Raw genomic sequence first — 23,864 nt, forward strand, 5'->3', positions numbered from 1 at the left:
TTTGTACCAGCAAAGGAGTGATTGCATGGTGTGTTTAGGGGAGAGAAAATTAGACCTATTTGTTAGACTTATGAGTTTAAAAGGGTAGAGTAGTAGATAGTATGGTTGAGAGCTTGGTTTATAGGAGTCAGAGGTAGTTGTGTTTTGTAGCACTACTACTTCTCTTTCTCCTCATCCTCCTCTTTTTGTATAGTGATAAGATAATTATTTAATTGGTCAAATGGTAAATCTTTGTAAATGTATTCTGGATACACAACCAACTTATAACGTTACAAGTAGCAGGAGCTTTCTAGTTTCCTCTATATTTTTTATAGTCTCTGTTTCCATTTTTCATCAGTGAAGTCACATTGATTTCAGCTATAGAAAGAAGGCTAAAAACTGTCACAAACTGCTCTACAATGCAATTTAATCTCAACAGTCAGCTAGCTGAATGGATATCATTCAGGGGCAAAGGCACCACCATGCAAATTCAAGAACATTTAAACCCAATTTATTTTTAATCTCTCCCCCATTGACAATAGGCAAATATTGATACTGGGTACTAAAATCTGTAGAGCAGAAGAGAATGATTTTCATGGCTTTTGAACAAAGCCACTGGAGTCACTTTGCCAGTTGTTTCTTTTTATCTTTAAATGGCTTATTATTTCAGGCATTGTCCCTCACTCAGAGGTTTCCTTTTGCATATTCTGTTGAAGAATTTGAAGCATGTTTCCTTGGAAATTTGGGTTGTCTGGAACACTTATTTACATAAACAATGTTTTCATCAAAGATAATGTTTCCAAAGGAAGAGGAATATTAGTAGTTTGCCGCAGATAAAGCATGAAGTAAAACTACAATATTTTTATGCTCTTTCATTATGATTGTCAAAACTTGGTTACTTTCATCAACAACATGAAATAATTACAAAAAAAACTTTCCAAAGTCTGTATTAGGTTACAGGTTCTATACATTATGTAACAATATCCCTCCTACTCAATTCAGGAGTGGTGGTGGAAAGCTAACTGAAGTAGTTGTTTTAAGTTGAATATCAGAAACAAATATAGATACATATTTCAACATTCCACTTTAATTTTAAAAAGTCAGTTTGTATATTTGCCAATCTGCTGATGGAAATCCAAAACCTTTACTTTGATGGAATGGCTGAGAGAAGTTCTACTTTTTCCTTTTTATATAAACATGTCTATAATGCACTCTGTAATTTTTTATTTTGGTTTCCTTAAAATTAGAATGAGAGCCCATGCCCTTGAAAAAAAATATATTGAGAGCAAATTCCTTCTAGATTTGTCTCCTGTCAACTTTTAACAGTTTTGTCTATACTTCATACAGCAGAGAATACATGTTAGTGACTCACAATTATGAAATCTTTCACAGCATTTAACTTACTTTACATAGCACACCTATCATCAATCACATTTCATCAATTTGCATAAAATTTAATTTAATTACATAATTGTAGTAACAAGTTCAACTGGCATAAACAGTTAGGAAATTCAACTGAATCTTGCTAAGCATACAATTCTATTAGTGGAAGCATATCCAATTAAAAAAGTATTCACTGACTATTCAGGAGAGAAGAACTTCTTTCTGTCCTCTTAGTTTCTGTAGCTGGGTCTAAGAATTAAACAGACATAGATAAACAGGAAAAAAACCATACAAGTTTTATTTAACATTTTTACATGTACATGAGAGTTTTTAAAAGAAAAATTAAGATTCAAACATGCCATTAGGTCTTAAAACTTATATATCTTTAAATAAAGAATAATAAATTGTAAGGATGTGACAAGACAAACGGTCTTGGGCTAGGGGCAAGTAGGACAGTGGTACAGTTATTAGGAAATATACAGGGGAAACTAATGGAAGAAAAAGGTTATTTTAGCAGATTTGTTTGTATAGATCCATTTTGTTGTTGATTCCTAGTCTCTGGTGGTAAGAATGTTCTTCTCGCTATGGTACAGGAAACACATCTTTCTCATCGGAAATTTTACGACTTGCTTTTAGGTAGAAAGTGGTAGTTCAGAGACCCCTTCTTGCATCTGCTGTTTCTCAAGTGCCTTCAGCTCAAAATAATAAATATGCTAAAGTGGTATGTTCTGAACTCCTTCAGTACTTTAGTGTACCAGGCTCTGAGCTTTGTCCTGGTGATATGAGAGTAAGTAAACAGATGAGAATCCCTGCCAGCATGGAAAGGTAGATTAGAAAATAAATAAATATTTATTAGTAAATAACTATAGCCTCTCTATGACAAATCAGGGATGTTATCTACCTGAACACTTCCCCAGGTTCACAACAAGTGTGGGGTCCTTCCTCTGCCTGAGGTCCTTGATGTTTAAGTTAGAAGCTATTACTCTGGACCTTCCCACATTCAATGCATTCAGAGGATTTTTCTCTAGTGTTAATTCTTTGAGGTTGAAAAAGATATGTGATCTGGCTAAATATGTGACCAGTCTTTTCAGCCATCCACCACAAGTTCTTTTTTTTACTTTGAGCAAGGTATGCATTCTGGCTGAAGATTTTCTTTAGCATGAGTTCTTTGAGCAGAAGTGTAAGGGCACTGGGATAATAGTTGGTAGCATTCAGGAATCAATGGACATTAGTCAGTATCCTTATAGTAGAAATGGAGAGAATAGCTTACTCTGTTGAGTCAGTCAAGTAGACTGAATATTCATATAAATTTGTTATTATATTATGATTTGGGGGCATAAGAATACAATTAGGTATATATATATATTTTTCTGATTGGCACGCTGAAAGTGTTTTCTTTCAGAAAATATAAATGCTGCTGTTTTTATCCTATTTTGATATGTCAGTATTGTTATTATTTTATCTAAAAATATTTTAATAATAAGAAATATGCTTACTTATAACTATTTTTGTCAGTACCACAAACTAACATTCGAAAACTTTTTCTTTTTCTTTTCAATGACTTATTTTTTAAATCTATTCAGTACTTTAATACCATATTATGTCATATTAGTACTTTAGCAATGTCATAAGGAAATTTAGAAAAGAAACAGAGGACTCTGATTCTTTTTAAGTAAACACAAACACTAAACATGTACAATGTGAGAATGTGTCCATTAGAACACTCCCACTGTGTTAGTAAACAAAACACTATTTTTTTCAACTTTGCCTCCTTCCTATTTCTTTACCAAAACGAACCCAACTTAATTGTAGTTCTCTTTTTGCTGCTATTGTGATTTCTCATTCGGCAATTTTAGGCAAAGCAGAATCACTTGTATGTATGGGAATTAAGTGGTGAAACGAGCTTGGAATCCAAAAGCAATAGCTATAACATGCTATGTGATGTCTCTTGATTGTTTTTTTTTTTTTTTGGATAATATTGGACAGTTTTAAATTTTCTTCTTTTTCAGAAAATATTTTTGATAATGTCTTCAAGTTGAACTTTTTATTCATTCATTAACGAAGTGTTTTCTATAAACACTAAGTGGCAGGAATGATTCTAAGCATTCAGAATATATCAGTGAATCAAACAGCTAAGATTACTGCCCTCTCAGAGCTCACTCTAGCAGGGAAGAAGAATGCACAATGGAAAAGGAAGCAGAAGGGGGTAGGCAGATGGGAGTATTAGGGGCATGGTGGATTCAGGGTAAACCCCATTGGGAAGGTGATACTTGGGCAAAAACCTGAAAGAAGAAGGGAGTAAGTTGTATGGTGGAGAGAGGAAACTAGTAGAGTCCCTGAAGAGAAGTATGCCTGGGGTGATGGAGGATAGTAAGGGGGCCAAGAGGCAGGAGTGACTGAGTGAAGTGAATATTAGAAAGAGAAGTGAGAGCAGTAGAGCCATATTATCTCAAGGTTCACTCTGGTTGCTGTGCTGAGAAAAAGACAAAGTAGAGAGAATAGTTGGGAGGCTGTTAAAACAGATGAGAAATGATGGTGATCCAGACTCTAGATTTTGCATGGTAGGATTCTGGATATGTTTTGAAGGCAGAGCTTTAAACTTATATTATTGTGCTTTTTAAAAAAGTATTCTGTTTCTTTTCATGGGCTGGAAATATGAATTGGACAGATTCTATTATTGCTTTGTAACATTTCTAGAAATATTTTATTACTTTTCTTTACCATGAAAAAATTTTGAGTCTATCTGTCTTACACTCACACATAAAACCATCATTTTTTTTAGTGGGAGTGATAGGTGATTGCAAATATATTTCATAGATTGTACATGGATTAGTTTTTAAGATGAGCTTGCCTATGTTGTATGTATCATTTCTCAGTATCCTGAACATAAACATGTCTACTAATTATAGAAATACTGTAATTCATTCTAAATTTTCATTTTAAAATTTATTTTCAAAATAGGCACCATAGTTAAGAAAAATGATATACGTATACATATATCACACATATATTTTGTCTTTTTAAATTGGCCTTCTTAAACTAATAATAACTTTATTTCTTTTCTTTTATATCCAGCTTATTTGAAATGAGGAGGCTGACATTCTGAAATGTTTGCAGATGTATCTTACATTTTCTTCCTTTTCTCTAAATGCCAGTTCTGGTCAGAAATTGAAAACAAATCAAGTATCACCAACCTATTTAACAATGTTGTCAAAATCATTCAACTCCATATATAGCTGTTCTCTAGATTTTGACTCCCAATTATAAGAAGGTATCTAGTATTTCCTTTTTCAGTCTTTTACCCTAATGTCTATTACAACAGCTTATTTTCTTTCCAAACAATTTAAAATTATGTCATTACTACTTTATTGTCTTCTACTGACATAAAGACATATTGAAAATTTTTAGGTTGTAAGAACTGATATGTAATGAAAAAAACTAATGGAAATGATTAACATGAATACAGAATAGAGAGTGAATGTACTATGGTGGTAAAATCCAGTCATCTTCTAGATAGAAATTTGAATGTTCTGAACATCTTTCACATCAAATTTAGCCTGGGCCTTACTGACAGTTGAGAAATATGTGTTGAATGTTTCAAATTTTCTCCCATTTGAGTGCTGATAAGCTCGTTTCTTCTGGCAAAACCACTTTCTTTTTTATTGGAATTTAGGCAGTTATCTCAGCTGTTTATGGGCAACATGGCCTTAAAATGATGACAGAAATGGAAAAAAAAACTCAAAAAAATATTCTCAATTTTCAATTGAATTCCATGCATTTAGGGGTTCTTCATGTTTTATTATATCAATTTCAGTGGTTAAATACCACTCACAAATTTTTCTTTCCAGCCAGATCATTCCCTTGAATATCAGACTGTATATCTACCTGCTTAAAATTAATGAATCCCAAACTGAATTCCCAATCTGGCCCACTCTTCACCACCTCATTCTTTTCAAACTCCATAAACGTCATCTGCATCTTGATTGATATCATTAAATCTTTTCAGTTGTTCTGGCCCCCAAATTTGACTTCATCCTTTTTTTAAAAAAATATTTTAAAATTTCTTTATTTAATTTATTTTATTTTTGGCTGTGTTGGGTCTCCATTGCTGTGTGCGGGCTTTCTCTAGTTGCAGTGGGTGGGCTACTCTTCATTGCGGTGCACAGGCTTCTCATTGTGGTGGCTTCTCTTTGTTGGGAAGCACAGGCTCTAGGCACCTGGGCTTCAGTAGTTGTGGCTCGCGGGTTCCAGAGCACAGGTTCAGTAGTTGTGGTGCACGGGCTTTGTTGCTCCCTGGCATGTGGAATCTTCCCGTACCAGGGCTTGAACCCATGTCCCCTGCATTGGCAGGCGGATTCTTAGCCACTGCAACACCAGGGGAGCAGTTGAATTCATCCTTGACTGCTCTGTTTTTCCCTTATCCCACATTCTATCATCCGGAAATGCTGTTTGCAGTAAATTCAAAGTATATATAGTATCTAACTAGTACTGTTTGAACCACCACAGGTAGACAATTTCGTTAGACTTCTAAATAGTCTTCCTGCCTCTTGTCTTGTTTCTTTACAATTTATTCCCATTACAGTAACTGAGTGATGCATTAAAACACAATTAATTTTCATGTCACTTCTTTACTGAAAAGCTCCATTGGTTCCCCATTTTAATTAGTGTAAATGCCAAAGTTCATACAATGGCATGTAAGTCCCTGCATGACCTGGCCTACTGTTACCTCTCTTATACAAGAATAGTGTTCAAGATCCACCAGAGAAAGAGGCACTAGTAAACACATCTGAAGCTCAGATGAAAATAATGAGGGGCTCACCTTAGGAGTGAGTAAAAATCAGAGGAGTCTTAACAAAACTGTAATCAGACTCTACTTAGCTTAGTCCCTGATTAGATTAAGATGATAGCTACTCCATACAACTGTTTTTTCTAGGCAGAGAGAATTTAAAAAACAAAACAACAAAACAAACAAACAAGCAAAAAGAAAACTCCTTAGAGGAAGTCAATATTATCTGGAGTTACAACTTTTTACACAAAATTTGTGCTATTTCATTAACACTGGGCACGTTATGAGATAGAATCATGGGATCAGAATTAAGAAATAAAATAGACAATAGAAGCAGAATCACAGGGAATCTAGTAACCAGAGTTAGCAGATAGGAACATTAACATAACTATAATTAATATGTTCAAAAAAAAGAGGAAAATGTGTGAAAAGTTAGAGAATGTTACTATAGAATTAGAAATTGAAAAAATTTTGACATTTTAGGACTCAAATTAAGAACTCTATAAAAGATTAGAAACAACAGAAGACTGGATTCAATGGAAAATATCCAATTTGAATCCTTGAAAGAGAAAGAACATCAGAGACCTATGGAAACATGGATATGATCTAGAGTTCTAGAAGGAGAGAGAAAATGTGGCAGAGGCAATATTTGAATAAATAATGGCTAAGAATTACTAACATTGATGAAAGATGCAGTAGAATGACTAGAAGAAAAACTGTGCTGGAAAACTTCTAGCAGAATACATACAAAGAAATCATACCCAGGTATACCATAGCAAAACTTTGAGAACCAAAGACAAATAGAAAATTTCAAAAGCAGCAAAAATGAAAAAGACACTTCATCTTCATAGGCTGACAGTTAATTAGTCAGTGAAAATGATGGAAGCCAGAAATTAGTAGAATGCTATCTTAAAAATATTAAAGAAAAGACATGCCTGAATTAATTTTATATCAAACAAAATAATCCTCCAAAAATGTAGACAAAATAATTAATGACATTTTCAGACAAACAGAAAGTGAGAAGTCATCACCAGCAGATCTGAATGAACAGAAATACTTAGGGGGGCTTCCCTGGTGGCGCAGTGGTTGAGAATCTGCCTGCCAATGCAGGGGACACGGGTTCGAGCCCTGGTCTGGGAGGATCCCACATGCCGCGGAGCAACTGGGCCCGTGAGCCACAACTACTGAGCCTGCGCGTCTGGAGCTTGTGCTCCGCAACAAGAGAGGCCGCGACAGTGAGAGGCCCGCGCAACGCGATGAGGAGTGGTCCCCACTTGCCACAACTAGAGAAAGCCCTCGCACAGAAGCGAAGACCCAACACAGCAAAAATAAATAAATAAATTAAAAAAAAAAAAAAAAAAGAAATACTTAGGGAATTCTTCAGGCAGAAGTAAAATAATTTCAGATAGAAATATGGAAATTCAGGAGGTCAGATAAATATGTGGGTAAATCCAAACCTAGATTGTCCATAAAACAACAATAATATTAATGATTTATGGTGCTTAAAATATGTGAAGATTAAAAATCCATGAAAATACAAAATATGGAGGGGATAATAACCAATCTATGCTATTAACATTCTTACTTTTTCTAACCTCTTTCCCTAGAGCTACAAGCTGGGTAACTTTCAACGTATTGATGTTTATAGTTTTACTAGATATTTTGCTATTGGATAATATAGTTATCCATCTTTTCCATTTCTAATATCAATTTCCTAACTGTCTACTGCCTAATCACTAAGCCAGTGCTACACAGCAAAATATTTCTTAAAGGAAGTATCCCACTTCAAATTACTAATATCTATATTAATTAAAATAATACCAGGTGCTATAAAATTAACAAACAGCACAAACAAAACAAAATTTTGGTTTATATGACTGAAGATTATATTTTGCTCAAGTAATATCCAATATAGTTGCTCTTGGTTGATAATTTGCCTGTATCAAGTGATTCAGGACCTCAGGCTCCTTTCATCTTGTGTTTCCCCCATCCTTTAGGACCTCGAAGTCCTCTGCGTTTAGTTGGTAAATAAGAAAAGAGAGTGTAAATAAAGCAGGGCTGTTTCTCAGCCTGAGGTGACATCACTTTGATTCACATTACGTCAGTGTCACTGCCTAAAGGTGGCAGTTAGACTTCGGATGGGTAGGCTTCCCATGGGAACTCTTATATTAGTGAAGAGGGATCAGAATTTTTTTGTACAGTTAACCAGTTCTGTCACAGAAGCCTTTCTGAATGAAAAAACTGCATGGTTTTAAATTCATAAACAAAGCTTACCTCTCATCACAATAACTTTATACCCACATTCAAATTTAAATAGAGTTGATGAGGTATCCATTGTGTGGGAATGGAAATGCCATGTATTCTGTGCCATTATGTAAAACCTTTCGGTTAAATCACTTATCTAGGAGCATGTATCACTAAAAAGATAAGTAAAAGCTGAAAGCAATCATGCACGCACTCTATTCTATGATACATATGTTAAAAAATACATACGTTTTACTTGAGAGTAATATTTGTGAATTTTAACTTATTCACAGTGAATTTAATTAAAGACACTAAAAATAAAAAGGTCTTGATTAGAGTTTTATATGTGAATCTTGTATAAATCCTCATTTAATTCTACCTGCAATAGCAATAGAGTCCTGAAGTTATACAAACTTTCAAGATTTAGATTAGCCTTTCAAAACTAGCTCCTCTTAAACATGGAAGAGTATAACACAAAAATGTGTAGAATTAAAGATATAGTGCTGAAATGCTTAATTTCTCAAAATCACTCATACTTTAATAGTGGAAGAAACAAACGATAATTATGGTCTTCTCATCTGTGACCTAAGCTCATACTTCCAGAGAAGAGAGATGAATATTTTGACAGTATAAATTCAAACTCACAGGCTGTTTGCATATATTAGATACACACTGCAGTATCAAGCCCAATTAATTGGAGAACATATTTTGTGAGATGCAATAACATCATAACACATAAAAAAGTCCTATAATACTAAATCTAAATTAAATATCTACTCTTGACTATTTATACTAAGCATTTAATGTGGAAGCACTACTTTTTAATTAATTAATTTATTTTTGGCTGCGTTGGGTCTTCGTTGCTGCACACGGGTTTTCTCTGGTTGTGGTGAGCAGGGGCTATTCTGCGTTGCGGTGTGCGGGCTTCTCCTTGCAATGGCTTCTCTTGTTGCAGAGCACAGGCTCTAGGCGTGCGGGCTTCAGTAGTTGTGGCATGAGGGCTCAACAGTTGTGGTTCACGGGCTCTAGAGCGCAGGCTCAGTAGTTGCGGCACAAGGGCTTAGTTGCACCATGGCATGTGGGATCTTCCTGGACCAGGTCTTGAACCCATGTCCCCTGCATTGGCAGGTGGATTCTTAACCACTGCACCACCAGGGAAGTCCCTGGAAGCACTACTTTTTAGGTTTTAATTTACAAATAGTAACATTTAAAACAATTACATTCATCCATGGATATATTTATTTGCATCTCAGAATCAAATGGGATGGCTATTTAGAAACTGCTCAATCTTACATACTGAGCTTATGCCTCCTATTAGTCTGCAGAACCCATTTAGATTTAATGAAAACCTCTTACTAGTTATCCATTTCTAATATCCTTATTAAATTAGTGCTGAAATATTGTGTCTATAATGCATTGAGTTCATTCATTCTAGTTGAGTTCCTGTTCAAAAGGCACCTTCCAGTATGACACAATAAAGACACCATTAAAAAGTTTTAAACAACATATTAAATGCTAATTAGATCTGATCAAATACATAGTAAATTTTTATTGTAGTTCATTTTGCTTGATTTATTATTGAGTAAGGTAGTTGCATTTTTTTTAACTTGATAGCAAATGAATTGATTTCAACTTTATAATCATCATTAAAAATATAATCAACCTGTTGATTTTTCTCTTGTTTAATACAGGATTTTTGTTTGTTTCCCACTGGAGTTTTAAATTTTTTTATTTATTTTATTTTTTATTGAAGTATAGTTGATTTACAATATTGTGTTAATTTCTGGTGTACAGCAAAGTGATTCAGTTTATGTATATATGTATATATATATATATATTCTTTTTAATATTCTTTTCCATTATGGCTTATTACAGGATGTTGAACATAATTCCTTGTGCTATACAGTAGGACCTTGTTGTTTATTTTATATATAATAGTTTGTATCTGCTAAACCCAGACTCCTAATTTATCCCTCCTCCACCCTCTTTCCCCTTTGGTAAGCATAAATTTGTTTTCTATGACTGTGAGTTTGTTTCTGTTTCATAAATAAGTTCATTTGTGTCATATTTTATGTTTTTTGTTGTTGTTGTTGTTTTTGTTTTTTTGTTTTTTTGCGGTACGCGGGCCTCTCACTGTTGTGGCCTCTCCCGCTGCGGAGCGCAGGCTCCAGACGCGCGGGCTCAGCGGTCATGGCTCACGGGCCCAGCCGCTCCGCAGCATGTGAGATCTTCCCGGACCAGGGCACGAACCCGTGTCCCCTGCATCGGCAGGCGGACTCTCAACCACTGCGCCACCAGGGAAGCCCTGTGTCATATTTTAGATTCCACATATAAGTGATATCATATGGCATTTGTATTTTTCTTTCTGACTTACTTCATTTAGTATGATAATCTCTAGGTCCACAATGGAATTTTTTTAATAGACAAAGTAGAGGAAGACCTGCCTGTGAGGTATTTATTTTGCCTTTAGGGCCAACACTGGAAAAATTAATATGTACAGTTCATTGCTAAAATCAAGGAAATTTTGGTCTTTTGTGAATATTATAAATTACTTGAGGGCAAAAACTGTGTCTTAGATATTTTTTATATCTATACTGTAGGTAAGCAGTTTTATAGCCTGCAAGGGTACTGAAGGAAGTGAGGGAAGGATCAGGGAGAGGGAAACAGAATCTCATTCCTCACCAGCACTGGAGAGATGAATGAGAAAGCTCTTGTAGCAGCCTCTCATGAAACTGGTCCCCTCTGTGAACATAGAATATCCCTGTTTGTTTTTCTTAATTTCTCTCAGATGACTTTTGTAATTTTCAGTATATAGGACAGGTATCTCTTACTTTAAATTTCTTTCCAAGTATTTTGTGTTCTTTAACGCTTATATAAATGCTATTTTAAAAAAATATCCCTTTCACAATTGTTTCTTGCTAATAGAGACAAAACTGATTTTTAACAGATATTGACTTTGTATTCTATGACCTTGCTGAACTCATTTATTCATTCTAGCCATTCATTTTATAGATTAGTTAAGTCTATATATAATGATGCAGTCTGTGAATAAACACAGTTTTACCTCTTGCTTTCATATTGTTATTATTTAAAATAATGTATTTTTCTTGCTTTATTGTATCTCTGAAGACTGCAGTAAAATTTTGGATAAAAGTGTCAAGAGTGGGCAACTTTGTCTTGTTTCATATATCAAGTGAAAGCATTTGATGTTCTACTTAAGTAGTTATAGATTTATTGCAGGTATCCTTCATTAGGCTGATGATGTCTTCTATTCCTAGTTGCTATGGATTTCTATCATGAGTGGGTGCTAAGTTTTGTCAAATGTTTTTTTCTGCACCTACTGAAATGATTATATGACTTATGTTAATATGGTGGATTACATTGACAGATGTTCTGATATTAAACCAACTTTGAATTTCTGTGTTAAACTCCATTTAGTCAAGATATATTATCTTTTTATATATTCCTGGATTAGGTTTGCTTATATATTAAGGATCTTTGCATCTATATTCATGACAGATATTGTTCTGTGATTTTCTTTTCTTTTAATGCCCTTTTCAGGTGTGACTCTGAGGATTCATTTTCAGCAGGGCTCTGGAAACTTTGCACCCCAGAAGGCATAACACTGCATGAATTCTGTTTCATACTCTTCTTCCATTGCCAGTGTTCACCAAAATTCAGGGAGTTTTGGGAGAAATTGTCAGGTACATTGATATCTTGGGATCTTCCAGATTTTAATCCTCTTTGCCAGTGTACACTTTTAAAAAGCTAAGCTGGTTTCTCCTCATTTCTGCCAAGTCTTTCTATGGCAAGCCCACTTACTGCCCACTTGTACCCAGAAAAGGCATGCACCCCAGGCATGGAAGCTATCTTGGCCCATTACTTTTCTGTGCATGGTTCATTTCTTGATGGGGTTTAACTTCTCAAGGCTTCCATGAATCCATCAGCCTTTGATATTCCCATAGACTATTACGTATAGGTTTGTTATTTGTCATTTTTCTTGTGGCTACCATGAAAAGTCTGTATTTTTTGCATTTCTCTACATCCTACTGAGAAGCAGAAATTCTTTCCACTGTATTATATTGTTCTTTCTGTTCTTAAAGATACAGAATTATCCTTATTGACTATGTTTGCTGTCAGACCAATTATTTTCCTACTAAACCTTTTTACCTGCATGAGTCCAGTGTATAGTTATGTCAAAGATCTTGTCTCCTACTTCCATCTGTGCCTTAAAATCCAAGCCTTTAGTTTATTAAAATCAATAAATATTTCCTGAAGAATCATCCTGAGGTTTTAGCATACTATGCAGGTTGTCAGTGCTTTCTCTTTTCTTTCTTCTCTTACTCTTTTAGCCACCATTGGGAATTTCCTCACTCTCAAATGAGATAAATTATGCTTATAAAAGCTTGTTTTCTATATTTTATCCCGCATTTCTAGGTTTTCTGTAATTGGACAATATCTAGTGTGTCATATTCTCAGGAAACATAAGTCACTTCTTAGGCCTTCATGGAGCTTTTAACCTTTCGCTCAAACAATCTGGAAATACTTTTTTTCTTCCAAACCTGCCAGTACTTTTCAGTTCTCTTTTTATATATTTAGAACATGCTCTGTGCTATTGCTATATCATTGCTAGTTTGCATGCTTGTTCTTGCTGTGCTACAAGAGTGTAAGTTCAGTAAAGAAAGGAATTTTTTTACATTCTTTATATCATAGTGCATGCTCGGTGCAATACATTACACAAGCTATACACTCAATGGAGGAGTTGATGTATAACGAGTGTAATAATGTGGATGAATTTCGATGAGAAAAAGCAACATTTCTGTGGGCAAGGTAAATTTTGAAGATTCTTTTCCCTTTAGTTGTAGCTGCAAACAAGAATAAATCTAAAGGCAAGAAGACAATGGACAATGGTGGTTTTCTCAAACCACTTACCCAAAGTTGTGTTGCCTTCATACCATGTTTGCCAGACTTACTAAACAACAAAAATGATAATGATAATAATAATAAAAGCATCCAGTTACATTTGAATTTTAGATAAACAAGGAATTATTTTTAAATATAAATATGTCCCAAATTGCAATATTTGCTCAAATTTACCAAGATGTTTTGTATTTTATCTGGCAACCCTATTCACATTACAACTAGGATGAATGCCCAGAGCCCCACTGTTGAACACTTTCCAAGTTTAGCTTCATTGCACTGTATCCTATACCCAAGACCTTCTCTCTGAATTCCACTTCTCTCATGAGGATAATTTCCTCAGCATTCTTCTTCCTGTTTTTCAAGATGACAATTAGCAAATTGACAAAACTCAGCTGCATTGTAAGTGAATAATAACGGGTTAATTCCCCAATTTTCAACTCATATAACATATGCACAAGGTAATAGTGGTCTTTTGATGTCAGTGTCATAATCCAATATAAGTGATTCTACTAATGGGAATTTCAAACCAGAGACAAAGATATTTCCAAGAAGCAACAAAGAAGTTTTTGTCTTCAAAGCAGCCCAGTAATGTGGCTGCTGATTACAACTGTGTTAGAAGAAGCACTTCCAGCTTGTTGGGATCATCAGCACCTAGACTTCATGATTATTTAACTATAATTGGTGGTCTTAACTATAATTGAAAATCTTTTTTTGGTGTTGCTACTTAAAAATATTTTAAAGAATTTTCTTGGAATTAAAAAAAAATTCAAATGATCACTTATAGTCTTGGTTTCTAAAAATTTGGTGATAAATCATAAAAAATACAAAAAAGCAGTTATAAAACCCACAAAATTCCTCACCAGTGATTTTTTCTCTCCAGATTACATATACTTACTGAATATCACAACTTTCCCATTATTAAATTAAGTAGTAAATCCGGAAATAAAATAGAATATAATTGGAATTAAAAAGAAGTAAACTGCTACCTAAAGTATTCATCTAACTAGAAGAATTTTTACATTTGGAACTAATGGGAACTTTTTAATTTATAAATTTAGATTTAAGGTTGATTCTTCCAGAGAATATTATTATTAGAAGAAGAGATGGAAAAAGGAATTATGAAATAGTTTCAAGTAAAATAAGAGGAATTTTATTAGTATTTTAAGTACACATTTTAATTTTTTGGAATAATAGAGATTTTAAATTATAGCAGAAACAATGGTTACATTGAATATAGGGGAATACTTGTAATTGGAGTGTATAAACAAGGAAAATAGCTACCAACTTTGGACAATTTTTAAAGGAACCCTTATAATCATCCCTCTAGGATAAATATCTTCTTGATGATTTTGTACATTCTAAAGACTTATCTGTAGTTTATTTCTGTATAACAAATGAGATTTTAGAGCTGAAAAGAGCTCTTTTCCTGTGGTCCTCAACCATTTTTCTCCCTACTCAACACACTTGATGGAAACAACCAACTCCTATAGGTAACAACTGGAGTGGTTCCCAAAAGGGTGTAAGTTTAGCCTCTTGGTGAGGGGCTGGGAGGCTACAGAAGGGCATGGATACTTTGACAAAATTCTCCGAATAATTCTTGTATCCTTTTCCATTCCTTTAAAAGCTTGTATCTAGTACATTTTTTTTAACAAGGCAATTGAGAGTCAGTTTTGTTCAACACTGAACAAAAGATTAGGTCCAGAAAATTAGGTGAAGAGTTAGAATTAGAACCCATGTCTCCCATTTCCAAATGCAATGCTCTTTTTAATGCCTCGTGTTTTACTATACCCCTCTTAAACTTATCTTAGTGTCAGTAATGATTTATCAATTTAATTCACAAATGGATTTAATGTACATGGATTCTTTGACCTCCTTTTTTTGTTTTAAACTAATTTCCCTTAAATATTGTAAAGCAGAGGGTCTCTGGAAGACATATACTCAAATATGAATTGCCTGAGTTAGTCTTGGTTTGATGCTTCCTGACAAACTCAAAGATATCAAGACAATTTTACCAGTCTTTGAACAGATTTTGTCTTATTATTTTAGATTTTGAAACATATTGTTAGAATCTTTAATCAAGGATGAAAAATGTCAGAGCTCTTGCCCTAATGACTAATTTCGATTAACTCATCCAGCCAATCTGGTTTGCATTTCCATACTGTGGTTTCACTAATTTCATAAGTTCAGACAGTACTATAACTAGGAGAATAATTTTAGGGGACAGCAGACAGTGTTGGTGCATATTCCTATTCTGGCAGTAAGGACAAGTGGATGAAAAGAGGCATAGTTACGCACCTGGGATCTGTCAGCCCCTGCTCCAGTTACCTGCTTCTTGGGTGAATCTTCAAGAGCATAAATTCAGATCAAAATATTTCATCATCTTTTATTCACATACCCACTATATAAATTCATTCATGTCCTTCAATTTAATGTCTGAGCTTTGAAAGATACTCTTATTTTCTGTTGCATCTTGGGCTTTCTTTTTCTCTTAAATATGTGTGTGTATAAACTCTTATCTGGATTATATTCTTTTAGTAGAGATTTAGTCATTTATTTTTAAAAATTCATTAAGTGCCTACTATGTATCAGACCTTATCCTAGGTCGTGGGCACAAAGCAATCAATAAAACAAAGTCTTTGCTCTCATGGAATTTATAATCTTCTTGGAATTTACAGTTGTATAGTCTGGTTGGTAAAGATTTTGTGTATATACACCAAACATATATGTATCTCTCTCTACATACGTATGCATACACATATATGCCATGTCTACATACATTTAAATGTATATATATGTATGTGTGTTTCATGATGCAAACTAATATGAAAAATAAAGAAAGGGAAAGAGAAATTCACAGCGTTGCTATTTTAGCTAGTCAGAAAAATGCCTCCCTGATGTAGTAACATTTCAGTACAGACATAGATTAAGTGAAAGAGTGAGACAGGACAATATCTCAAGAAAGAACAATTCAGGCCAAGGAAGAAGCTTGCTTTGTATGTTTGTGGAATTACAAAGAAGTGATGCAGCTGGAGCACTGGGACAGGAGAGTGAGAAATGAGATCTGAGGTGTTGCCAGGAGCCAGGACATGCAGGGCTTTGTGGGCCTTAATAAGGATTTTGGAATTTTTTCTCTATAAAATGGGCATATACTGGAGTGTTCTGAGTTGAGGAAGGGCATAATCTGGCTTATGTTTTAAAAAAATGCTATGTGTGTGGTGTATAAATAGACTATAGTGGAACAAGGGTAGAAGCAGGCAGATACATTGGGAGGCTATTAGCATAAAACAGACAAGAAATGGTGATGCTTGGGCTGATGTGGGATCTGTAGAGGGCTGCGATTCTCACTCCATTTCAAAGGTAGAACCAACAGGCTTTGCTGATGTTTGGATATGGAATGTGAGAAGAAGAAAAGCTAAGATGACTCCATGATTTTTGACTGAAGACCTGGAAAAATAGGCATTACTATTTTACTGAGAGGGAAAAATAATATTAGATATGTACTGATTTCCAAAGTCTTTCCTAGGAGTGTAACAATTCTCACAGGATATAAGTAAAAACTCAGAAAGACTGAATTGGTCCAGGACCTCTTTATGTTACTTTGTGAGCATTTTTCACACTTGCTAATGAAAGTTCGGGTTGGCAGCAGGGATAAAAATGATTGGTGAAGCTATTAGGGAAATATTCACAGAGGCTAACAACTATCTTGCTTGACAGGCAGAAACAATGACTACTTAAGTGGCTTTAGGGACTGCGAGTGGCCTAAAAAATCCACTAGCTTAAAGAAATGTCAATCCCAGAGAGTCCCTGACTTCACCATTTTTTTGCTAGTATAAAAGAAATAGAGAAGTTTCCCTGCCATGGTTGGATTTTAAATCAGTACTAAATGTTGAAATGCCAAAAATTAAATTGATTTAATTCTCCTTTATAATTAGCGGGAAAAGATTTGTTGTTTTTTTGCTCCTGGGAGTAGAAAGGAGAACTCTTGGACCACTTAGTATACTGATACCTCTTATACAGACAGAAAAATAGACAAAAACATGATTAGAAAAAGATGCTTGGTAGAAATTTTTTAGACAGTATATAAAAATAAGTCTTCAAATTTGTATAATGGACTGATTTTTTCCTTGATATATGCTTTTTGATATTTATGTTTACATTTCATAAAATCCAGGATAATTTATTGCATTCTCTTCTGAAGGCTCTAGGAGAGAATCCATTTCTTTGCCTTTTCCAGCTACTTGTAATTCATGATCCCCTTCCTCCATCTTCAAAACTATCAGTGGGGGTTGAGTCCTTCTCAAATCCCATCATGCTGACCTTCCCTTCCCTCTCCCTCTTCTACTTTTAAGGAACCTTGTGGTTACATTGGACTTACTGGAATAATTCAGGATAATCATCTCAATATCCTTAACTTAATCACACTTGAAACATCTTTTGCCACGTAGGGTATCATATGCACAGGTTCTGGGGATTATAATGTAGAAAGCACTGGTGGGCCATTACCCTGCCTACCACACCCTTCAAGTACCCTTGTTGCCACTGGACTCATAACTATGGTTATTTATCAGCATGCTTCAGAGTGCCAGGTACAAAGTCTGAGCAGGGAGGAAATAACTCATTTACCAAAAAAATTGCAGAAAATTTCTAATGTATGTTGCAGATGCCTGAGGAATAGATGCGGGAGTGCCTTTTAAGAGTATTAGACCAAGGAGAACAGAATGTAACATTAGATTGTATCAGTTTTTAAAATGTAAATTTGCTAGCTATGTTAAATTTTATATATTAACTTGAACAGCTGGAAAAAGCTTTAATAATTTGTTTTGTTGTTGATTGATACTTAGATTGAAAGAGGTTGATATCTGGAACTTCCCTAGAATAATGTAAAGGAAGGAATCCAAAAGTCTAAGGAAATATGAGTGTTGAAATATTTATCATGTATGACCTGTGCATTTCCTAATCTTTATATATTTTAAAGAGACCTAAAAGATCCTCATTTAACTAGGGCATTGACCACCAGTGTCCTTAAAAAGCCTAGTGGTGACTGTATTCTGTAGGCTAGTGATGACCATAGGAGATGCTGCCAGTGAGATATATTCTCTGGCTTTATTAAGGGTGATGGGATCCAGAATGACGTAACCTAAGCGTCAGTGCTTAAATAGGATCAGAGACAAGGTAGGTACATTTACAGTAATGGGCAGCACGAATGAAGTGGTAATCTGAATATTTTAACTCACAGGGATCTTTGGAGAAGGCTATTTTTAAAAAATGATAACACCCATTTATGATAAAAACCCTGCAGAAAGTAGGCATAGAGGGAACTTTCCTCAACATAATAAAGGCCATATATGACAAACCCACAGCCAACATTGTCCTCAATGGTGAAAAACTGAAACCATTTCCACTAAGATCAGGAACAAGACAAGGCTGCCCACTCTCACCACTCTTATTCAACTTAGTTTTGGAAGTTTTAGCCACAGCAATCAGAGAAGAAAAGGAAATAAAAGGAATCCAAATTGGAAAAGAAGAAGTAAAGCTGTCACTGTTTGCAGATGACATGATACTATACATAGAGAATCCTAAAGATGCTACCAGAAAACTACTAGAGCTAATCAATGAATTTGGTAAAGCAGCAGGATACAAAATTAATGCACTGAAATCTCTGGCATTCCTGTACACTAATAATGAAAAATCTGAAAATGAAATCAAGAAAACACTCCCATTTACGATTGCAACAAAAAGAATAAAATATCTAGGAATAAACCTACCTAAGGAGACAAAAGACCTGTATGCAGAAAATTATAAGACACTGATGAAAGAAATTAAAGATGATACAAATAGATGGAGAGATATACCATGCTCCTGGATTGGAAGAATCAATATTGTGAAAATGACTCTACTACCCAAAGCAATCTACAGATTCAATGCAATCCCTATCAAACTACCACTGGCATTTTTCACAGAACTAGAACAAAAAATTTCACAATTTGTTTGGAAAAACAAAAGACCCCGAATAGCCAAAGCAATCTTGAGAACGAAAAATGGAGCTGGAGGAATCAGGCTCCCTGACTTCAGACTATACTACAAAGCTACAGTAATCAAGACAGTGTGGTACTGGCACAAAAACAGAAAGATAGATCACTGGAACAGGATAGAAAGCCCAGAGATAAACCCACGCACATATGGTCAACTTATCTTTGATAAAGGAGGCAGGAATGTACAGTGGAGAAAGGACAGCCTCTTCAATAAGTGGTGCTGGGAAAACTGGACAGGGACATGTAAAAGTATGAGATTAGATCATTCCCTAACACCATACACAAAAATAAGCTCAAAATGGATTAAAGACCTAAATGTAAGGCCAGAAAGTATCAAACTCTTAGAGGAAAACATAGGTAGAACACTCTATGACATAAATCACAGCAAGATCCTTTTGGACCCACCTCCTAGAGAAATGGAAATAAAAACAAAGATAAACAAATGGGACCTAATGAAACTTCAAAGCTTTTGCACAGCAAAGGAAACCATAAACAAGACCAAAAGACAACCCTCAGAATGGGAGAAAATATTTGCAAATGAAGCAACTGACAAAGGATTAATCTCCAAAATTTTTAAGCAGCTCATGCAGCTCAATAGCAAAAAAACAACCCAATCCAAAAATGGGCAGAAGACTTAAATAGGCATTTCTCCAAAGAAGATATACAGACTGCCAACAAACACATGAAAGAATGCTCAACATCATTAATCATTAGAGAAATGCAAATCAAAACTACAATGAGATATCATCTCACACCAGTCAGAATGGCCATCATCAAGAAATCTAGAAACAATAAATGCTGGAGAGGGTGTGGAGAAAAGGGAACACTCTTGCACTGCTGGTGGGAATGTGAATTGGTACAGCCACTATGGAGAACGGTATGGTGGTTCCTTAAAAAACTACAAATAGAACTACCATATGACCCAGCAATCCCACTACTGGGCATATACCCTGAGAAAACCATAATTCAAAAAGAGACATGTACCAAAATGTTCATTGCAGCTCTATTCACAATAGCCCGGAGCTGGAAACAACCTAAGTGTCCATCATCGGATGAATGGATAAAGAAGATGTGGCACATATATACAATGGAATATTACTCAGCCATAGAAAGAAACGAGACTGAGCTATTTGTAATGAGGTGGATAGACCTAGAGTCTGTCATACAGAGTGAAGTAAGTCAGAAAGAGAAAGACAAATACCGTATGCTAACACATATATATGGAATTAAAAAAAAAATGTCATGAAGAACCTAGGGGTAAAACGGCAATAAAGACACAGACCTACTTGAGAATGGACTTGAGGATATGGGGAGGGGGAAGGGTAAGCTGTGACAAAGTGAAAGAGAGGCATGGACATATATACACTATGAAACGTAAGGTAGATAGATAGTGGGAAGCAGCCGCAGAGCACAGGGAGATCAGCTCGGTGCTTTGTGACCGCCTGGAGGGGTGGGATGGGGAGGGTGGGAGGGAGGGAGATGCCTGAGGGAAGGGATGTGGGAACAGATGTATATGTATGACTGATTCACTTTGTTATAAAGCAGAAACTAATAAAAAAAAGATAAAATATCAAAGATGTATTTAACTCATTATTGACGGAATCAATAAAATGGTCAAGCTGATTTAAAAATTTATAGGGTAGATAGAATTATTTATCGCCATGGAAGGAAAGAATGCTAGCTTAAGATTTATAAATTACATACAAAAAATTTCAATACCCTACAGGATATGTAAGAGTTTCTATGGCATAAAAATATTTTGCATATCTACAGGACAAAATCTGCCTCGCTATAGAAACAGGATCATCCGCATCACTGTCAGTTTTATACTCACCAACACCTACCTTTACAGAGTGGCAAAATACCACAATCAAATGTACATGCCCCTAGGAGTTAGCTAATACTTATTAGACAAACCTGCTATAAAAGGATCTAACATGACATTGAAAGGACATGCAGTCATACATTTGCCTATTTCCAAGTTTTGGATTTTTTTTTCTTATCAGTCCCTCCTTTTTAAACACAAATTCTCTTCAACTCTGGCCACAGGCAACTACTGATGCTTTCTGTCACTATAAATAAGATTTGTCCTGCGTGAAATCATACACAATGTACTCTTTGTGTCTGAATCTTTTGTTAGTATAAAATTGTCTAGCTAAATATTTTCTAATATCTATCAGTAGTTCATTATTTTTGTTTTGTTGAGTTGTATCCCGTTATATGGATATACCAAAATTTATTTATACGTTTGTCTACTGGTCGACTTTTTGTGTGGCTCCAGTTTTTAGCTATTTTGAATGAAGTTGCTAAGAATCTTCATATACAAGTCTTTATGTGAACATATGATGTTTCCATTTCAACTGGTAAATAACTATGAATGGAATTAATAAGTTGCATGGAATGTGTACACCTTTATAAAAAAGCTGCCAAAAAGTTTTTCCAAGTGGTTAAATCATTTTACATTCTTACCAGTAATGTATCAGGGTTCCAGGGGCTTCCCATTTTTACAAATACTTTGTATTGTTAATCTTCTTTATTTTAGCCATACTAACGGGTGCATAGTGTGTCTTAGTTCAAGCTGCCAAAACAAAAATACTATAGACTGGGGAACCAACAAACATGTATCAATACTTCTCATAGCTCTAGAGGATATGAAGTCCAAGCTCAAGGTGCTAGTGTTAGGGCCTGTTTCCTAGCTCATAGATGACTCTTCTTGTTGCACATGACAGAAAGAGAATGACAGCTCTCTGGGGTCTCTTTTATAAGGGCACTAATCCCATTTATGAAGACTACCTCATGAACCAATCACTTCCCAAAGGCCCCATTTCCAAATACCATCTCATTCAGAATTAGGTTTCAACATAAGAGTTTTGAGGGACACAAATATTCAGTCTACAGCATAGTGGTAAGTTATTGTGGTTATAATTTTCATTTAACTGATCACTAATCCCATTGAACTGTTTTTCATGTAGTTGTTTGTCATTAGTATGTCTTCTTTTGTTAGGTACTTAATTAGGTCTTTTGTCTATTTTGGTGGGAAAGTGCTTTGTCTTTTAAATATTTAGTTGTAGAAGTTCTCTATATGTTGATGATAAAAGTCAGTTTCCAAATATACATATTGAGGACATTTTTTTCTCAGTCTGTGGATTGCTTTTTCTATTTTCTTAACACTGTCATTTAAAGAGCAGATGTTTTGAATTTTAATGAAATCCAGCTTGCCAATTTTTCTAAAATGGATGATGCTATTTTCCCCTATCTTTGCCTACTCCAGAATCACAAACATTTTGTCCTATGTTTTTTAATAGATGTGCTATATTTTTAAGTCTTATGGTTATGTGTGTAATCCACTTTGAGATAAGCTTTTTGTGTTCTGTAAGATAACGGTCAAGGTTTATGTTTTTTCATATTTATATCTAGTTGTTCTAGCACCATTTATTGAAAACACTACATTTTTTTTCACTTAATTGCCTTTGTCAGAAATCAATTAGCCATACATGTGTAGGTCTATTTTGTTCCTTTGATCCATGGCTTGATCTTTATACCAAAGATAAATTGTCTTCATTTCTTCAGCTTTATACTGTCTTGAAGTCAAATAATGCATGCTCTTCAAATTTGTTCTTTTTAAAAACTATTCTTGGTTTTCTGTAGTTCTATATAATTTTAGAATCAATGTATTAATTATCACAAAAAGCCTGCTTGTTTTGTTGGAATTGTAAATATTAAAGCCATATTTCATTTATGTAGAATTATCTCAACAATTAAAAGTCTACGAATTCATGAACATGGTCTACCTCACCATTTCTTTAGATGATTTAAAACTTTGTCCTACAAAGTTTTGAAGTCTTTAATATACAAAGTAGTCACATAGTCAGCCAAAGAATTAAGGGCAACACTGTGCATCTTTCTGGACTTCCTTTTCTGTGTAGCTCCCTCATCTGTAGAATACTGTTCTGTAATTTCCAGCTACCTAAACTTCCCTCAATCCAGCTTTTCACTCTTTAATTCAATGAAATCACTGTTTTCTTTGGAATCTTCCCCATGAACTTAGATCTGGACTGTGCTTGCAGAGACAAATCCAGGGCAATGTAAGTCTCACTGATTTGTTTCCTGTCTCTTAGTTGTTTCATATATTTTTTGTGCAGTTTTTTCATTATGAATGGTGAAAGAGCTAGTTGGCTTTTGGTACTCTACCTTGGTCAGAAGCAGAACTCCTAAAAATCATTGTATGTAATGGAAAAGAAAATAGTTTAATTTCTAATTAGTAAATGAGTCCTCAAAGCACTGTTTAAATCTTTATTCATTGATTTGAAATATCAACTTTATCATAAAGTTAATTCTTAATTATACTTATATCTCTTTCTGGACTTGCTATTCTCTTGCTATTCATATGTTTGTTTATACTTAAGAAAGTATCTAATAGTTTAATAATAGGAAGTTGAGAATATATTTTAGAATCTTGTAGTGCAATAACTTCTAATGATCTTTCATTTCTTGTAATTGATTTAGTATGATATGCT

Source organism: Mesoplodon bidens (genome assembly GCF_964165515.1).
Source record: "Mesoplodon bidens genome assembly, chromosome: 12".
NCBI lineage: Eukaryota > Metazoa > Chordata > Mammalia > Artiodactyla > Ziphiidae > Mesoplodon > Mesoplodon bidens.